Below are 19,975 nucleotides of genomic sequence, written 5' to 3' on the forward strand. Positions count from 1 at the left end.
CTTTGGTCAACATATGGGTAGCCTTTGGTATGGGCAAAAACTACAGGTTTTACCACATAAGCTCCATTTGTGCAAGCCTCGGTGAGCCAAAATCACGAGCATTACCTGTGTTCCATGCATTTTCAGGTTGCGACACAACCTCTGCCTTCAATGGTAAGAGTCAGAAGTCGGTTTTGCTGGCTTGGCAGGTTTATGAAGACGTGACAGAGACGTTTGTGTAGCTCGCTGGACATCCCTTCCAGTTGCTGGATGTCGAAGATTAATATTTCAAGAAGCTAGAGAGATTGACTGTCATACTGTATGACAGAACCAGCCCTTTGAGTTCAGTCAACGAAACAAGAAGGGAGCTCTTTTGTCAGAAGAATCGAGCAATGGACAGACTGCCACCCACCAGTGATGCGCTTCTGCAGCATGTCCACCACGCAGTGTATCAAGCAGGAATCTGGACGACCAGCAGACAAACACAGCTTGTGGTTCCTTCCCCACAGGATTTTGCCTGGGCCAAGGTATCTGCGTCATGGGTACCAGTTTGGATAACTATTCCAGAAGTGTCCAGATCGTGCAGGGAACTGATCAAATGCTCCTGCAAAGGGGACTGCCCCGTCTGCAAGTGTGTTAAAGCAAATGTAGATTGTTCACCACTTTGGAAGTGCAAATGTATTAGATAAATAGGACAACAGTCTAAAGAGGAAAGGCTGACGGCACTGGGGGATATAGTGCAGGCATTTGCCTATTAGTTGCTGTGGGAGATACTGAATTGATTTCAACAAGTTTTCATAAACATCATAATTTACAATAAAAAAGAATTTAAGTTCTTTCTCTACAATGATTGTAGTTACCTTTATAAAAGTTTAGTCTAGTAATTTTTTTTTTTAATATGTATTTTTCATGGATGTTTCAATAATAATAAAATATCACAGTACAGAATGCAATTTCCTTTCCATGTAATGCCTATAATGATGATAATCTTTAATATGAGAAAATCTTATGAAAAATTTACTTAACACCTAAAAAACCTTCAATATCTCGTAAACGGTGCATCAGATTAAAAAAAAAGTGTCACGAATAAAATAGATGGAAAATTTAATTTCCTTTCTAACAGTGGTTTCAAATTTAATGTATCTTTAACCAGTATAGTTTTATTACAATTCAAAAAAATTAACTCAAAAATTTAAAAAACCTCATTATCTCATAAACGGTGAATCGGATCAAAAATGTGCATAGAACAAAAAAGATGTAAAATTTAATTTCCTTTCAGAAGTGTGGTATCAAATTTTATGTGTCTTCAACCAATATCGTCTAATCACGATTTTTATTATCTTAGAAAAATGCCATTTTTCCACCTTCAATATAGGGTATCTATATATTCTTTTAAATTTTCCGGAGGGCACCCCTTCTAAAATTCATCATTAGACCCTAAGGCAGCCTCGTACCAAATTCGGTGCTTTTATCCGCCGTGTAACGAAAATATCGCTAAGCCACCTGGCTAATGTGGTGGTGGTAGTGGCGTTATGTAGTGGAAGTGGTGGAGGTGATGTTGTGTGGTGGTGGTGGTGGTAGTTGTAGTGACAGTGGTAGTGGTGGTGGTGGTGGTAATGGGGTTGTTTTGTGGTAGTGTTGTTGTGGTGGTAGTGGTGTTGTGTGGTGGTGGTAGTAGTGATGTGTGGTGGTGGTAGTAGTGATGTGTGGTGGTGATGTTGTGTGGTAATGGTGGTGGTTGTGGTATTGGTGTTGTGTGGTAATGGTGGTGGTTGTGGTAGTGGTGTTGTGTGGTAATGGTGATTGTTGTGGTAGTGGTGTTGTGTTGAAATGGTGGTGGTTGTGGTAGTGGTGTTGTGGTGGTAATGGTGTTGTGGTGGTAGTGGTGTTGTGATTGCAGTGGTGTTGTGTGGTAATGGTGGTGGTTGTGGTAGTGGTGTTGTGTGGTAATGGTGGTGGTTGTGGTAGTGGTGTTGTGTTGTAATGGTGGTGGTTGTGGTAGTGGTGTTGTGTTGTAATGGTGGTGGTTGTGGTAGTGGTGTTGTGGTGGTAGTGGTGTTGTGGTGGTAGTGGTGTTGTGGTGGTAGTGGTGTTGTGGTGGTAGTGGTGTTGTGGTAGTGGTGTTGTGGTGGTAGTGGTGTTGTGGTGGTAGTGGTGGTGTGATGGCAGTGGTGTTGTGTGGTAATGGTGGTGGTTGTGGTAGTGGTGTTGTGTGGTAATGGTGGTGGTTGTGGTAGTTGTATTGTGTGGTAATGGTGGTGGTTGTGGTAGTGGTGTTGTGTGGTAATGGTGGTGGTTGTGGCAGTGGTGTTGTGTGGTAATGGTGGTGGTTGTGGTAGTGGTGTTGTGGTGGTAGTGGTGTTGTGATTGTAGTGGTGTTGTGTGGTAATGGTGGTGGTTGTGGCAGTGGTGTTGTGTGGTAATGGTGGTGGTTGTGGCAGTGGTGTTGTGTGGTAATGGTGGTGGTTGTGGCAGTGGTGTTGTGTGGTAATGGTAGTGGTTGTGGTAGTGGTGTTGTGTGGTAATGGTGGTGGTTGTGGTAGTGGTGTTATGTGGTAACGGTGGTGGTTGTGGTAGTGGTGTTGTGTGGTGATGGTGATGATTGTGGTTGTGGTGTTGTGGTGGTAGTGGCGTTGTGATGGCAGTGGTGTTGTGGTGATACTGGTGATGTTAGTGGATTTTTTTTTTGTGGTAGTGGTGTTGTATGGTGGTGGTAGTAGTGATGTGTGATAGTGGTGGTGATGTGTGGTAATGATGGTGGTTGTGGTAGTTGTTTTGTGGTGGCTGTGGTGCTTGATGGCAGTGGTGTTGTGGTGGTAGTGGTTTTGTGGTGGTAGTGGTGTTGTGGTGGTAGTGGTGTTGTGGTGGTAGTGGTGTTGTGGTGGTAGTGGTGGTAGTGGTGGTAATGGTGTTGTGTGGTTGTGGTGGTAATGTGTGGTTGTGTTGTGTAGTAGTAGTGGTGTTGTCGTGGTAATTATAGTATGTGGCGTTGTGTGACGGCAGTTGTATTGTGGTGATGTATGGTGGTGGGACTGTTATGTTGTGGTAGTTATGCTGTTGTGGCACTGGTGATGTGTGGTGATGTTAATATTGTGTCGTGGTGGCGATGTTGTGTAGTGTTAATGGTCTTGTGTGTGTGTATGTGGTGGTAGTGGTGTTGTGCATGTGGCAGTGGTGGTGTTTAACATGTGGTGATCGTGGTGTCGTGTGGTGGTAGTGATGTTGTGGTGCTACTGGTGTTGTGTGGTGATGCTGATGTTGTGTGGTAGTAGTGGTGTTGTGTGGTAGTAAAGGCGTTGTGTGGTTGGTGGTTGTGGTGTTGTGTGGTGGTGGTGGTAATGGTGTTGTGTGGTGGAAGTGGTGGTGGTGTTAGTTTTGATAGTGCCGTTGTGGGCTGGTGGTGCTGTGTGACAGTGATGTTGTGCAATAGTGATGCTGTGTGGTGGTGATGCTGTATGTTGGTAGTGTTGTTGTGAGGTGGCGGTGATGTGTGATGGTGGTGCTGTGGAGATAGTAGTGCTGTGTAGTGACTGGGCGGTTTGGTGGTGGTGGTGTTGTTTGGTGGTAGTGCTGTATGATGGTAATGTTGTGTAGTGGTAGTGGTGTGTGGTGGTTGTGCTGTTTGGTGGTGGTGGTGATGTATGGTGGTAGTGGTGTTGTGTAGTGGTAGCAGTAGTGGTAGTGGTGGTGGTGATGAAATAGTGTTGTGATGGTGATGTTGTGTGATAGTGGTGGTGGTGGTGAAGTTGTGTGGTGATGGTGATGTTGTGTGATAGTGGTGATGTTGTGTAGTGATGGTGGTGATGCTGCTGTGTGATGGTAGTGGGGCTGGGTGGTGATGGTGGTGTTGTGTGGTAGTAGCAGTGATGTTTTGGTTACTGGTGTTGTGCGGTGATGCTGATGTTTGGTGATAGTGGTGTTGTGTGGTGGTGGCGGTCGTTTGTGGTGGTGGTGTGTTGGTAGTGTTGCTGTGAGGTGGTGGTGGTGTGTGATTGTGCTGTGTGGTACTAAAGATGTGTGGTGACTGTGCTGCGTGGTGGTGGTGGTGTTGTGTGGTAGTAGTGGTTTTGTGTGGTGGTCATGGTGGTGGTGGTGTTGTGAAGTGATGGTGGTGACAATGCTGTGTGATGGTAATGGTGCTGGGTGGTAGTGGTGGTGCTGTGTGGTAGTGGTGGTGGTGGAAAGCGGTGGTAGTAGAGATGTGCGGTGATGGTGATGGTGATGTGAGGTGGTGTTGGGAGTGGTGATGGTGATGGTAGTGATATTGTTTTGGAGGTGCTATTTTCTTTGGCGTGGTAATAGTGGTATGAATGTAATGATTTAATAGTGTCATGTCAGTGATGGTGTTGTGCTGTAGTTTTTAGTTTTGGCGAAGATGGTGATGATGATGGTTGTAAAGACTGTAATGATTTGTTGGTGGTTTTTGTAATGGTCAAGATGTTGGTGGTGGTGGCGGTGGTGGTGGTGGTGGCGGTGGTGGTGGTAGTGCTGGTGGTGTGGTATTGATAGTGGTGCAATGATAATATGGGATTTTGGAGGGGATGATGATAATGATAGTGGTGGTGAGTGATGATCTGGTGGTGTACTTTCGGTGCGTCACTGATGATCATCTTCATCAGTGATGATTGTCTTATGGTATAATTCTGTTGATGATAGTAGTAGTGATAGTCTGGTGGTAAATTTTTGGTGATGATGGTAGCGATGATTATTACAGAGGTGCTGATGTTAGTTGAGGGTGGTGGTGGTGAGATGGTTTTGAACTTGTGATACGGCGAAATGGCGAAGTTCTAGCAGTGTAACGTGGCGATGGATAAGCTAATGGGAATAGTGGTGTGGTATGCTGGTGTGGATGGTGCTAGTTGTGATGGTAATAATAGCAACGTAAGGGTAATGACAGAGATGACAGTGGTGATGGTGATGCAGATGTCGTGCTGATGAAGCAGTGATGGTGATGTTGGTGTGAAGCAGTGTTGGAGAAACTGGTGGAGATGGGAAGGTGTGATGGAGATGGTGGTGGTAGAATTGGATGTTCTAGTGGCGTTATATTGATGGTGATGATAATGGCCGTGGTGATAATGTAGTTTTGATGGTAGTGATGGTGTTGTGATAAAACTAGAGGGACGTAATACTGGGGATGACAGTGGTAGAGATGAAGCATAAGAGTACAAAGGAAAACAAACAACAGACAATGATCCTTTCGAGGCTGTTGGTTATAGAATGGGATATGTTTAACGCCATTCTACTGAGAGTTAAATACAAGGCTAACAAGCTGGGTTTTATGATGATGGTAGTGGTATTGTGTTGTTGTTGTTATTGTTACTTGGCCTTACGTCATGCCTGGTCTTGCAAACCCTTCGACTACATGTAAGCAATTGTAACTATGAGGTCGTCCAATAGGTTCCCTATACTGTTCATGTTGTGTCTGCGTGTTAGTGTGACGTGTGCTGTGCCGTTCTCCATAATGTGGGTTATACTGTGTGGGTTTATTCTAAAGTGGGGCTCGTGTTATCTGTGATTCCACCCAACTAAAATCTAAACTGGTAACTAAGGAACGTCGGGTGATGTTCTGCTACAAACCTAAATAAGCGAGCTCGATCAGTTATGTTTAATGATACCTCTGATGGGTTGATGATAGGGAGGGGGGGCTCATAATATAGTCTTCTAATCGAGGTGTTGTAACGCCCTGCACATGAAATAAGTACGAGTATGTAGATATCTTTCCATACCTTGTGCGTTGGAGTCTGGTAGTGGAATGTTGCTGAAAAGTCTGGTAATGTTTATGTGGCGAGTGTTTTCTGTCTAGCTGTGTTGTGTGGCTTTGTCGTATGCTGAGGTGCTTCGTATTAGAGCAAACTGCCGTGCAGAACTGCGTGCCTATCAAAATGTTCTTTGACAGAAAGGATATGATTTCAAAGTGTACGGTAACTGTGCCGTGGGAGTGGTACTGGTGCAGTCGGTGATGATGCGGTGATGAATAAACCGTTGCTCTGCATGATGTGCAAGGTATCGCAGTGGGTGTTGGATAGGATGAGAGCCAATGCCGGGAAGGTATAGGAAATCGCTGGTCTGATATATTGCTTGTAGAGTAGGGAGATTTTTTTTTTTTTTTTTTTCATAGTCAGTTCCTGTCATTCCCCTGAATGTGTTCGGTTTGGGGGTACACCTCCTCATGATGTCATGCATGTGGTCCTTGAAGGTGAATCCATTGTCATAGGCCACTCCAAAGGGTGTGTATATGTGTGGCACAAGTACATTCTTAACCGTGATGTTTGGGGTGTACCTGTGCTCATGATTGCTGCTGACGAGAGGAGTGGTGGATTTGGCTGCAGAAATCGTTAGCTTGTTGTCCATGGCCCATACCTGTTGTAGTGTGAATGCTATGTCTGCAATATGGTGCTGTTATGGTAATGTCAGTTGCAAATAAGGCAATGTTTATGGGCAGTTGGGACGGAGGAGTGTCATACATGTATAGGCTGAAAAAAGTGTGGGTGAAAGAACGGAGCCCTGTGGAACCCCGTAAGAAAAGCTTCATGCTCATGATAAATTGCTCTAGAGTGTAACATGTGCTTGTCTACCAGATAAGTAGTTGGCAAGCCAGGGTTTGGCGTTGTTCTCTATGTTTGTGTTGCAGGTTCTGGTGATTAGATTGCACTGAGAAATAATATATAATACTTTACTTACGTTTATTGCAGGAAGATGTGTAGCCTACTGTACGATGTGCAGGTAGTGTGAAGTTGATGTCGTCAGTGTGAGATTGGTTGGTAAGGTGTCTGTGGAGTGCAGCGCTCTAAAAACATGTTGTAAAGGAGCAAGGGGGACACGAGGTATGACTTTAGTAAGATTATGCGTTAGTGGACATTTGTGCTGGGAGGGGGTTGGTGATAGCCAATACCCTCTTCAGGCATAAAATGATCCACAGGTATACATGGCGAGTGATGAGAAGGGTGGGTGGTGAATTGAGTGAAAGGAAGGCAATGATTGATTATGTGTGTGTGGATGAAAGGATGCGAAGATGTATATTGGATGCAAGAGCTTATAGAGGTTGGGGGAGTGAACTTTCTGACCACTACTTGGTGGTGGCCAGAGTTAAAGTTCAAGTAAGATGGAGGAATAGAAGAAGGGAAAGACGAGAGGAAGGAGTAGTTGCAAGGAGAGTGGAAAGGTTACAAGAGGATGAGAAAAAGGCAGAGTATAAGAGAGAAGTGGAGGAACGATTGGGCAAATATGAGTTGGAGCAGATGGGGGACGTGGAAGGTGTGTGTACAGTAGAATATTTACAGAAGAAATATGTGCAGCATGTGATGTGGTGTGTGGAAGGAAGAGAAGACGGAGGGGGGTGCAAGGAACAGCGTGGTGGACTGAAGAGGTGAAACGGGCTGTGGCACAAAAGAAGAAAGCATACAATGAATAGATGAGAAATAGGGGCGTGGAAGAAGTTGAGAGGCGGAAGAGAGAGTTATATGTAGAAAGAAAGAGAGAGGTGAAAAGATTAGTAAGAGAGAGTAAGAAGAGAGTGGATGAGGAATTTGGAAGGAATTTGAGTGTAAAGTGGAGGGACTGTAAGAAAATGTTCTGGAAAGAGATGAAAAGAGTAAGACAGGGTGGAAGTGGAGTTAGCAGGGGAGTGAAAGATAAAAATGGTAGATTACTAGTGGAGAAGGGAGAAAAAGTGAGCAGATGGAGAGAACACTTTAAGGAATTGTTGAACGTGGAGGATGGAAGTAATGCGAGTATAAGTGGCTGGGGAATGGCTGGAAGAAGGAGGGAGGTGAGAAGACAGGAAGAAATCAGTAGGATAGAAGTTGTGGAAGCAATGAAGAGTGTTAAATCGGGGAAAGCCCCAGGAATTGATGGAGTGTGTGGTGAAATGCTGAAGCATGGGGGAGAGATAGTAGTAGAATGGATGTGGAAGATGTGCAGATTGGCCTGGGAGGAAGGTAGAGTCCCGGAGGATTGGAAGTCAGGTATAATTATTCCCTTGTACAAAGGAAAAGGGGAAAAAGAAGTGTGTGGTAATCATAGGGGCATTTGTCTTCTTAGTATAATAGGAAAAGTATATGGTAGGATACTTATTGACAGAGTTAGAGAAAGAACAGAGAAATTAGTTGGAGAAGAACAGGGAGGCTTTAGGAAGGGAAGAGGTTGTGTAGATCAGATATTCATTCTCAGATCTTTGGTGGAAAAGTTTCTAGAGAAGGGAAAGAAGTTGTATGCGGCTTTCATGGATTTGGAGAAAGCATATGACAGGGTGGATAGACTAGGATTGTGGAAAGTGTTAAGAATATATGGAATAGATGGGAAGTTGTTGAATGCTGTGAAGAGTATGTACGATGGTGCGAAGGCTGCAGTGCATGTGGATGGTGAACTAAGTGAATTTTTCTCTTTGAAAGTTGGGTTGAAACAGGGATGTGTCATGTCTCCATGGTTGTTCAATCTGTACATGGATGGGGTAATAAAAGAGGTACAAGGTAGGGTAGTGGATGTTGGAGTGGCCCTGGTGAGAGAGGATAGTGTTTGGAAACTCCCTGTACTGTTGTTTGCAGATGATACCGTGTTGTTAAGTGAAGACGAAGGGGAGCTGCAAGGCTTGGTGGATGAGTTTGAGAGAGTGTGTAAGAAACGGAATCTAAAGGTGAATGTAGGGAAGAGTAAAGTGATGGTCTTTGAGAGAGGTGAAGTCAGTGAATGTACAGCGAGGTTGGATGGTGAGGAATTGGAAAATGTGAGTACATTTAAGTACTTGGGTAGTGTGATGAGTAAGGATGGAGGTTTGGAGGGTGAAGTGCTTGAAAGGGTACAGCAGGGAAGAAAGGTTGCTGGTTCTTTGAAAGCAGTGATAAGAAACAGGGAAGTGAGCATGGAAGTGAAAAAGTTACTACATGACAGTATTGTGATACCAACTCTAACGTACGGAAGTGAAGCTTGGACGTTGTTGGAAGGACACAAGTCAAGAGTGAGAGCAGTGGAAATGAGTTATTTAAGAGGAGCCTGTGGAGTCACATGGAGAGACAGGCTGACGAATGAGGATATAAAGGAGAGTTGTGGTGTTGATGTGGATGTGATAGGAAGCGTTATGAGGAACACACTGAGGTGGTTTGGCCATGTGGAGAGGATGGAGGGTCAAAGACTGACGAAGAGAGTGTATGTGAGTGAGGTGGAGGGGGAAAGAGGGAGGGGGAGGCCGAGGATGAGATGGAGAGATGGGGTGGAGAGGTATATGAGAGAGGGGGGTGTGAGTTGGGAGCAGGGGAGTGAAATGGCGGGGGACAGGGCGACTTGGAGGCGATTTGTTTGTGGCCACCCCAAACGGGATTGAGGCATCTGGCAATAGATAGATAGATAGATGCATTCAATTATCTTGGATGGTGTGGTAATCAGTGTTATAGATTTACAGGAGGAAGGTTACGTTCAGTCATTGATTGGCCTAAGAATAGTGACGATTGTTCCTTGTTATGAAGTGTTGGAAATGCTACAAAGTGTGTGTGCGTAGCTGCTGATGTTTTGGGGGGCCTGGATGTCATGTGGCTTCCATTGTGAATTGTTGATGCCATCTGTCCCTGTGCTCTTAAAGTTCTTTGTTTTCTTGTTAATGTTAGGTGTCTGTTCTGGAGCGAAGGGGATTATATTTTGGTCAAGTGGAAAGGACTGTCTATGCAAAGAATTTTTCAGACTCAGCGGCTGTTGGTGCAAGATGACTAATGTCTGCTCAGTGGTTCACGAGTACGTCCGCTTGTTTTTCATAATAAAGGATGTGTTGGTTATTGGAAATGACAGCGGCGTGAGTCTTGGAGGTGCATGCTTTTTATTTAGTAATACTGTAAAAGTGTTCTGTAGAGCCATGAGGGGTCTGCAAAGTGGCTGAGTGCTCCTACAATGGCTTTCCAATTTCCTACTTTATTTGTGCTGATTTTTTCATTTTTGTTTTTAATTGCTGAAACCCTGTGATGAGGTCTTGTGTGTGTGGGAGAGGGGAGTTGTGTTTGAGTGAATCGCATTGTTTTATGGGTCAAGCCATCTCCGGTGTAAAGTTTGGGCTTTCATGCTTTCTCTTGTCTCGTGGAATATGGTATGTGCTCGCGTTAATTAGGATCGTGGTATATTTCGAAATGTACTTGTCGGTGTTGGTGATGTGTGTGTGTGTGTGTGTGTAATTCACCGGCTCGGTCAGGATCACTTTGATCCTGACCGAGCCGGTGTGTGTGTGTGTGTGTGTGTGTGTGTGTGTGTTAGTCTGTTTCTTCGGCGAATTTTGTCCAGTTTGCTTCCTTGTAGTACTTGCAAGTGACGTAGAATCGCATTGGTCTGGAGTCCAGTCTAATGGTGCTATTGATGGGAAGGTAATCTAGAGGGAGTTAGAATTCTGTCCGAATGATGATGATGGGTGAAAGTGTGGGGAAACAGAATGTGATGTCTGAGGAAGAGGGGGAGTGGTGCGGTTAGTGTGTGATGTAGGTATATTGTAAAGTGCTACTGAGAATGTAGCATGTTGTTGAGCTGCGATGCTACTGTATATCCAGGCCTTGGCGGTTGTTTTCATTATATTCATACCAAGCAATGTTTTTATCGTTAAAGCAAAGGGTATAGAGAAAGTTAAGAGTGGACAGTCGCATCTTTCCCCGTGTATCTTTGGGTGACAGTGGCACACCAAGGGGCGGGCGCGGAAACAGAGCTGGAGAATGTAAACGTCATGCCAGGCAGTCAGTTCTGTGCTGCTATTAACTGCAGAAATTCTAGGCAAAAAAGGCAGGGATTATCTTTTTTTCGATTCCCAAAGGACAAGGAAAGGTGAGTGATATACTGTCAATCACATTTTATCTAAACCAAGTTCATGCTGATGAAATTATCAGAAATGTTGATCTGGTTGGTTATTCTCTCGTTGTTGCTTTGGTATTTAATTCACCGTGTTTTATCTAGACACTACAAGTGGTTACTGAGCGTTGTTCTAGGGTATTAGGCTCTTTTTATGTTGCTCATGCTACACTGCGATTCATTTCTCAGTGTTTTATCTGTAGACCACTATGGTTACTGAGTGTTGTTAACTTATAGGTCAAGGAGATGGGTCTTCGCCATGGATTCCTTGACTGAGCTAGAATCTGCCAGGCTTTGCCTGCAAACTAATCTATTTCATCTCCATCTCCTGTCTGGTCTTTATCTGCTACACTTGCGATCTCGAGTCCAGTTTACCTTCTTGCTCCATCGGTTATCCTTCATGAACGTCATGACTGGGATTATGCATTAATTGTATGGTTTTCATTTCTTACATACTGGTAACCTACTTTTCATGATGTCTCTTTGTTTACCAAAAGCTTTCCATCCAATCGTAATACGTCTTTTTATTTCACCTTCATGGTTTTTCGTTAGGTTTAGTGGTTGCGCCAAGAAATTGTACTCAACTTCTTCAAGAGTTTCTTCCCCTATTTTGATGACGCTCTTTGGTGTACTGTAGGTGTACCCAGGTTCATGTTTAGCCCTGTTTTGAGACTTTCTCTATTAAGATAATATAACATTTCTTGCAACGTCTCTGCTGTTTCAAGAATTAGGACTCTCATCTGCGAATCTTAAATGATTAAACTTTTCTCCATCTACGTATATTGCTATGTTCTCCCAGTCTAACTTCCTGAAAATGCTTTCTACTAGGCATACAGTAATATTGCTAATATATTTGTTCAGGTTGAGTAATATCTCATTTTATATACATTACTTGGAGTGTAATCAATGTGGCAGTAACTTTTCAAGCCTGAAAAAATCTGCTGTCAACTTTAGAAAAAAAAAAAAAAAAAAAAAAAAACTGTGATGAGGCTGAGCAGTGCAGTGGGATAAAAAAAAAAATGTCAGTTTGCAATGGGGAGTTTCAATTTCTTAATAGACTGGCTTGATATATCTCATGTATTTACTCCCTACGTCTCAACCTTTTGAATGACACGTGATTTAGTGCCAGGAGTTTTAAATGAAGATGTAAACCACAGAGGCCAGTGTGTCAAGTCGAGAGGTATGAGCTGTCAGTGACGGGCGCCAGTCTCATTTGTATTTATTTACTAATTTTTTCCTGCAGAATATTTAGTAAGATTTCCAAATTAGTGCATCGTTATAGATAGATATATATATATATATATATATATATATATATATATATATATATATATATATATATACATATATATATATATATATAATGGCGCAGGAGATATTGTTACAATCCACATAGTGGTAGCATTCGCCTTAAACACTGGTGTGGTGTCAGCCAACACAAACGACTGCTATCACAATTTCCGTGTCCGCCGTCGGGCGGCGCCACCGTTCCCGGAGTTACATTTTTCCCACAGAGACTGACGCGACTGCTCCTATTATCTTTCTCTATACTCTTTGGTTAAAGTACCAATTATATATTTATCTGTGCTAGGGGTAGGAGCTGAAGGTTGTGTTACGCTGGTATGGCGTGGGAGATGTCAGGGGGAATGTATATGTTAAAATCTTTATTTTCAGTTTGTGACCAGATCTGACATTGAGTGACTATATTTCTAATGTGGTGCCATTCTGGAAGTGATTATGTTGTTTGTGTTGTGTCTTTGTAGAGGATGGATGTGTGATAGCAAATAATAAGGCTTCCATGGCCATCAGTTCTGCCTGTGGCGATGTGCAAGTCGTGCCTGATGGGTGGAGTCTTCTGTGTGCATGAGAGCTTTGTTTCTTGTAGGGTTTCACTGTGTATGTTATGTTCGTGTTTCAATGCGGAGGCCATCAACATTTAGTTGTAATATGTTTAGAATGAGTTCCGAGGTGATGTGAGTCTAGTGTAGGTTTGTGTTGTAGGTGAAGTGCTTGTGCGCAGGGGCTGAATTGTGGCGGCAGTGGTTATGTGAGAGTATGGGTTGTTGGAGAGGGACGGGAGGGGATTGTGTCTGGTGTATGACAGGTACAACACATCCACATCGTGGATGTATTGTACCTGTCATACACCCATGTCCTGTGGTGCTGTCTGATACTTGTAAGTGTAGTGCATGTGGTGTGGATCCATTCTCTGCAAGAATCGCATCAAATAGATCCACGCGTTGGTCTAGTGTCTGTGATGAGTAGGGAACAAACCAGGCAGATGTATCGTGTTTTTGGGCCTGGGATTGCTCTCAGTATCTCCAGTATACGTGAGGAGGAGAAAAATGACTGCCGGAGATTCATTTCCCCTGTGTGGGAACAAAAATGGCATAGAGAGCAGCCGTCCACACGTGGGAGACGGTCCCTCGCCAGGATGGACTCGGAACATCCTCCCTGGATGAAGGGTTGGATAAGGAAGTTTGGTTCCCAAGCGAGAGTATTGTGTTCGTGACGCGACTGGTGACACTCTATAGTGACAGTTTGATGGAGATGAGATAGGGCTGTAAAACTGGTGAAGGTGGAGAGGGGGTGGTAGTGGTGAAGAAGGAATTATCTACAAGTTTAATGTTGAATATTTGAACTAGCACCTGTAGTGCTGGAGGTTTGGTGAAGATAGAGAGGACGGTGGTGAATTGGTGATGACAATGGAATAGGTACTGGTAGCTGTATAATGGTGATGACTGTGGTGTGTAAGTCTGATGGAGTAGTTGTCGTGGTGTAGTTATAAAATTTAGGGGATGTGGTGCTGGAGAAGGTGATGCAGAAGTTGGTGAAGGTGGAAGATGTGAAGATGGTCATGTAACGTTGTGGTAGTCTGGTGTGATGACTGTGTAGTGTTAAAGATGGCCGTGTGGTGATGTTGAAGCTGGTAGAGACAGTATGATGTTGATGAAGATGTTAATATAGTGTTGGTGGTGTGGCGGAGATGAGATGGTGGTGGTGGTGATGATGGTGAACAAGGAATCACAGGCAAGTACTGGTATTATCTTGGATCCTCAGAGTGATACCTGCACTGCTGGTGATTTGGTGGAGAAAATAGTGGTGTTGGTGATGGTGGTGGAGATGGTAATGATGGTGACGAGTTTGGTAATGGTAGTGTTAGTGACTGCATTGCTGGAGATGGCGGTGTGGTGGAGATATTGACGGTGGTATAGCTGTGTGGTGTAGCGGTGGAGAAGTGATGGAGAAGGTGGAGATGGGGTGGTGGTGGTGGTGAACAAGGAATCATCTACAAGTATAATGTTGGACCCCCGGACTAGCACCTGTAACGAGCCTGTGTCCCGAACCCTCTCACTGACTACCACCTCGGCTTCACTGTACCACACCTCCACATTTAACCACATTCAACCACACTACCATACTCGCACCAACCACACTACAGACACTACCACATTCTACCGCATTCCAACACAATCTCTTCATTTACACCACAATATTTACAACATTCCACCACATTCACGTCAACCATATTCCTCCACATTCCACCACACTCACACTACCCACAATATTTTCCACATTCCACTGTTCTCACTCCACACACACACACACACACACACACACACACACACACACACACACACACACACACACACACACACACACACACACCACATTCTACCACAACACATTAGATACAACCAAACCAGCACTCCACAGCACTCACCACATTCCACCACACTCCACCATATTCTACCAGCTTCGTTACCTTACCACCACACTCATTCTCCACTCTTATATTAACCAAACTACAACACTATCACACCATCAGACTACCATACTATAAAACTACTCCACCACCGCACTACCACACCACCTCACTACTACACCACCACCACACTACAACACCATCGCACCACCACACCATCACCACACTACCACATCATCACACCACCGCACCACCATCACACCACCACAACATCTCACCACCACACAACCATCACATTACCACACCACCACCACACTACCACAACACAACCACCACACCACCACCACGCTACCACACCATCACACTACTATATCATGACCACACCACCACACCATCACACCACAACCACACTATCACATCATCACATCACCACACCACCACCACACTGCCACACTACTACGCCACCAGGCTACCACACACACCACTACTAAGCCACCACACTACCACATCACAGCACTACCACACTACTATACCATCGCACTACTACATACCACATTCAAGTGTCACCACAACACCATATCACCACAATACCACAACACCACACAACCATACACCACCACACTACCACACCATAACACTATCACACTACCACAACAACACACAACTATACACCACCACACTATCACACCTCAACACTACCAGACTACTACATCATCACACTACCACTCACCACAATACCATATCACCATAGCACCATTCTACTACACTTTCCCAACACCATACTACCTTACTAATACACCACCACACCACCAAACTACCACACCACCACACAACCACACATACTACACCACCAACCACCACAATACCACGCCACCACACTACCACATCACCACTCAACCTCACCACATCCCACATCACCACACTTGAACACCACCAAACCGTCACACAATACATTACATTACCACACGATCACACCACACTACCACACCATAACACCACTACACCACATATTAAGCCACCCCACTACCACACTACTACACTATACCACACTACCATACCACCACACTACGCACTACTACATCGCCACACCACCTCTCTGCTACACCATCACCGTACCATACAGCTACATTCTACCATATATTACAGAGAGAGAGAGAGAGAGAGAGAGAGAGAGAGAGAGAGAGAGAGAGAGAGAGAGAGAGAGAGAGAGAGGGGTAGGTGTCTGAGCGCATCATTATGTAAATAGGAACTCTGTGTGTCCCTTATACTTGTCATAGCAGCCTCTCTCTCTCTCTCTCTCTCTCTCTCTCTCTCTCTCTCTCCGTGTGTGTGTGTGTGTGTGTGTGTGTGTGTGTGTGTGTGTGTGTGTGTGTTAATAAATACTCCAACAATACTACTTCCTCTATTTCTTTGTCAGCTGAAATTCTTGCAGACAAATGGTTGAAATCTGTCCAGGTCCTTTTTCTCATCTTAACAAAAACCCTTAAGGCGTTTTTTAGAAGAAGAATAAGAAGGAATTTTATTTTTTTCATACGTTAAAACAACCACAGCCATATCACACGTAACACATTTTGTTCAAGGTAATACAAGGCGTTTTTTATGTATCGTCAACTACGGTCATATCACACTGAAGGTATTTTTATTCAGTTTAATACCAAGCGATTTTCTTCTCATGGATATACAGTCATAGTCACATCGAAGGCATTTAGTTTGTTGGTGTCTCTACTTAGCTGAAGGAAAGCGTCTGGAGGGAGGAAGAGCGAAATTAAAGAGACGTCCTAAGGCTGAAGGGGCTAATGACGCCTGTTTCTAACCCCTCCACTACCTCAGGTCTCGCCGTAAGCAAGTATAAACAAGACAAGACGTTTTCGGGTTGAGAGAGAGAGAGAGAGAGAGAGAGAGAAGAATGCTACCACCCTCTGCACACGGCTTCAGTCATATGCATGCGAACAGTGTATTCCTGCCTTCATCGCCAAGGAGTAAGGGTGGAAGGTACTCCCATCACTCCATCTCACATCCTTCCCCCGGGGCATAAACCAATGATGAGACAGAGGTTATTAGGCGTGAGGGAGTTAACAGAATTTAGGAGGACGCTTTAACTAACAATTCGCAAAGTTCAATTATCGTTTATTAATTTATGAGACTTATCGTTGTATATCTGATTCGGTAATGACGGCGCCTGACAAGTGGGGGTGTGGTCTTAGCTCTCTCTCTCTCTCTCTCTCTCTCTCTCACCATTAATCCATCACAACCCTTTCCACCCCATCCATCCATCCACCCATCCGTCCCTCCATTAGATAAGCAGCTCATTTGTCCATTTAGTCCTAAACCTCTGTCTTTTACATCCTTTATCAGTCAATCCTCTAATTACTATACATTTATTCTCTCTCTCTCTCTCTCTCTCTCTCTCTCTCTCTCTCTTTCTCTCTCTCTCTCTCTCTCTCTCTCTCTCTCTCTCTTCCTTTCCTCTACCTTGTCTGTTTTTATCAACTCGTCTATTAACCTTCCTCTCTTTTTCCCTTCCTCTGTCTGTCAGTTTGTTTTTCAGTGGCTGTACTTTGAGTTGAAGTTATAAAAGTGCATGACCATTTTTACATTTTTTCCGCGGTGAAATTTGCATATCTCAGTGATCAGTGAAGCTATACTAGTCAGGTGCAACCATACTATGCTGGTCCACTGTGGGGGATGAGAGAAGAGAACTGGAGGGAAGAAGGGGGATAACATATAGGGAGGGAAAGGATTGAGGAAGGAGAAAGGGGAAGAAGAGAAGAGAAGAAGTGAAGGGGAAGGAAGAGGAGAGGAGGAAGCGGAGGGATGGAAGAAGAGGAAGTGAAGAAGAAGGGAGGAGACTGAAAAAAAAGGAAGAGAGGCAAAGGGTGATTGAAGGAAGGGGAAGTGAATAGAGGAAGGAGGGAAGGAGATGAATAAGAGAAGGGAGAAGAGGAAGGTTTAGAGGTGAGGAGGGAAGGAATATGAATGGAGACAGAACAAGGAAGGAAAGAGAGAAAGCAAAGAATGAGAGGAAAGAGGGAGAAAGAGGATGAGGAGGGGGAAGAAGAAAGGTGAAAGAGAAGGAGGTTGATTAAGGAAAAATGAGGAGGAAGAAGTGGAAAAAGAGAGGAAGCAAGAATGGGAAAGGCACCGGGAGAAAAACGAAGAAGGGAGAGGAGAGGAAGAAAAGGGAAAAAGAAGGAGGATGAAGAAAGGAGAGTAGGAAAAATGAGAGGAAGAAAAGAGAGGTAAGGAAACCGAAGTCGCAATTGAATTAGAGGGTCAGAACACAGCCCACCTGGCCACCCCACGACTCACACGCCACTCTCTCTCTCTCTCTCTCTCTCTCTCTCTCTCTCTCTCTCCTAACTTACAGAAAAAGAACTCTCCCTGACATCTTCTCTCCTCCCGAAGACCAACTTAAATCAATGTTGGCATCCACTGTGTTGTTATTGAATTGCCCATCTCTCCTTCTCCATACGAATTGCCCATCTCTCCTTCACCATACTGAATTGCCCATCTCTCCTTCACCATACTGAATTGCCCATCTCTCCTTCACCATACTGAATTGCCCATCTCTCCTTCACCATACTGAATTGTCCATCTCTCCTTCACCATACTGAATTGCCCATCTCTCCTTCACCATACTGAATTGCCCATCTCTCCTTCACCATACTGAATTGCCCATCTCTCCTTCTCCATACGAATTGCCCATCTCTCCTTCACCATACTGAATTGTCCATCTCTCCTTCACCATACTGAATTGCCCATCTCTCCTTCACCATACTGAATTGCCCATTTCTCTTCTTTACCACGATTCCTCCCATTTCTCTTTTTCCTACTTTCCCTCTCGTGTCATTTTTTTTCTGTATCTGTCTTTCTCTCTGTTTCGCTGTGTCTCTATCTCTCTCTTTACACTTTCCTTACCCTCTTATCTATTTCTGTCTCTCTCTGTTTATCTGTCAATCTGTCTCTATCTCTGTCTAGCGTTATCTTTTAATTGCGACACTTTATTGTGGTCTCTCCCATTCATCTGTTTATTTATCTCCTTTCCTTCCCTTCTTCCAAATTTACTGTCTGTCTGTCTCTCTGTCTCTCTGTCTCTCTCTCTCTCTGTTGAAATTTCACCCATTCGTCTGTCCTCTTTGATTAATTTACCTCTTTTGCATTCCCTATGCCGCTTTTACTCTCTTTCTCTCTCTCTCTCTCTCAACAAATTCCTCCTATTTTACCTTGAAAATTTCCCTAACATCTTCATTCCTCCCCAAGACAAACTTAAAACAATATTGGTATTCACAGTCTCCATAAATTTACAACAGTATTCTGACTCACTGTTTTCTTTACCTTTTTCACCGATTTTTTTCCCCACATATGTGCTTAGATTTTTACAACTTTCCTGATTTTCTTCGGCGCTGCGTCTTTTTCATCTTTTTTCTTTACCTCTATGCTCTTAAATTTTGTGCTTTATCTCTACTTTGCTTCTTGTTCGGTGTTTTCATACTTTTCATCCTTTTCTGAATGCCTGTCACAACGATATATATTATGAAATTCGTCCTACCGCTGTAATCAACTTATAGGAGACATTTCGGTTTGAAAAGGATAAGCTGTGCTCTTTTCCTAGCTGTTGAGTTCTTTTGTGTGTGTGTATATATGGTATTTTATCGTCTTGGTAACCCCCTTCACTCCGATGGTGAACGATTTTATAAAAGGAAGTCAACTGTAAGACTGCATTGTTTGTGAATGTTGTATCTAAGCCCTCCCCCCTCCCCCAGTGAAGTGCATTCTAAAATGAATAAAATCGTCTGGTACCAGCAGGAATTATGAAAAGAAAAAAAAAAACGTCATCGGACTGATGGTGTTGTCCTTTATGTACCATGGTGTGTGTGTGTGTGTGTGTGTGTGTGTGTGTGTGTGTGTGTGTGTGTGTGTGTGGTTACCGTCTGCCGATTTTGTTCGTCAAGAAAGGTATGTCGTAGTTAAATGATAAAAGTATATAGCCACCAGTTCTTCCAGTACCCTGACATAATCTTTGACTTCATTCCTGCTGATGTCAGACCATTCATTCAACTCAGTAATTATTTGGTGCATTGAAGGAATGCATTGTAAAGCCCACCCCAAAACGTTGTAAGCAAAATCCTTACGTTAACTCTTGATCCCTGGTAGATAATTATATGAACAGACAGACAGATAAATCGATAGAAATGTAGTTTAGCAATTGATGGCTGGACAGATAGATAGAGGGAGAGATAGATATACAGATAGATAAATAAATAAAAGAGATGTGTTGAGAGCGTCTCGCGTTTGAATCCTTAGTTATTGGTTGGCTCAGACTTGGGCTCAGATAAAACATTTATGCAGGGGCTGGGAGGCGTGAGGGGCCATTTCTGTTGCTCGGTCTCCTGCTCTCGCGATTTTCTTGTTTTTCATCGTCGTCGTCATCATCATCATCATCATCATCTCATCTTCAGATTATTAAAATATATTTCTAGG

This window comes from Coenobita brevimanus, chromosome 5 (assembly GCF_032717465.1).
Source record: "Coenobita brevimanus isolate Jiangsu-jjx chromosome 5, ASM3271746v2, whole genome shotgun sequence".
In the NCBI taxonomy this organism is placed as follows: domain Eukaryota; kingdom Metazoa; phylum Arthropoda; class Malacostraca; order Decapoda; family Coenobitidae; genus Coenobita; species Coenobita brevimanus.